The sequence below is a fragment of the Bos javanicus genome, chromosome 10 (assembly GCF_032452875.1).
Source record: "Bos javanicus breed banteng chromosome 10, ARS-OSU_banteng_1.0, whole genome shotgun sequence".
Taxonomy (NCBI): Eukaryota; Metazoa; Chordata; class Mammalia; order Artiodactyla; family Bovidae; genus Bos; species Bos javanicus.
Window position 1 is genome coordinate 470,285 of NC_083877.1, and position 778 is coordinate 471,062.

The 778-nt window shown below is 35.0% G+C and overlaps 1 non-coding gene across 1 annotated transcript; it reads right to left on the bottom strand.

Annotated features, from left to right (window-relative positions):
• Positions 1-296: 296 nt before the first annotated feature.
• Positions 297-369, bottom strand: TRNAK-UUU (transfer RNA lysine (anticodon UUU)). The gene has a single exon. It is a non-coding gene; the product is annotated as a tRNA-Lys (tRNA).
• Between the last annotated feature and the right edge of the window lie 409 nt (positions 370-778).

The following is a 778-nucleotide window of genomic DNA, read 5'->3' on the forward strand; positions in this document are numbered from 1 at the left end:
ATTCCTTGATGATTATAACTCAAAGGAATAGTTCCAGAGTCCTTGAGAAACAGAGTCTTGGGATGTAAAATTGGCAAGGGGCTTTTATGAAGGTTTATATTTCAAGAGGAAGAAAAAATGGACAACTACAAGTGTTCTAAAGTAACTTCTCTAAGAAAAGGGAGATCAGTGCCTAGAGTCAGAAGCAAGTCTTTGTGAAGTTCAGTCAAACTCAGGGGAACCTTAAGGCCATCTTGGTTACTTTTTTTTTTTTTAATTTTTAATTTTTGTCCACACCACATGGCTTGTAGGATTAGTTCCTTGACCAGGAATTGAACCTGGGCCCTCGGTAGTAAAAGTACAGAATTCTAACCACTGAACCACCAGGGAATTTCTGGTGATTTATTTTTAAGTTCCATTTTATTAATCACTGAAAATATGACACATCTCCTGATTTTCTTTCTTCTCCCATCCCTAATTTTTTACTTCAAAGTCTATGGAAATCCTGATTCTTGTCCATGCACCCATCACCAGAATACTGAACTACAAGTACTGATTTATCTATTTGATATATTTGAAGCAGGGAGAATATCTTATTCCATCAATTAGTACAGTAATGATCACATGGTTGGAAATAAATATTTGCTAAACTAAACTCTTACCAAAACTCATGCAGGCTATTTCAACTTTTTTCACTGATTGACCTTTCCATCAAAGTGGCTAATTGCATCAATAAATGCATTTACTTTTCCCTCAGCTACTCACCACATATGACTTGTTTTTTTTTGTTTTGTTTGTT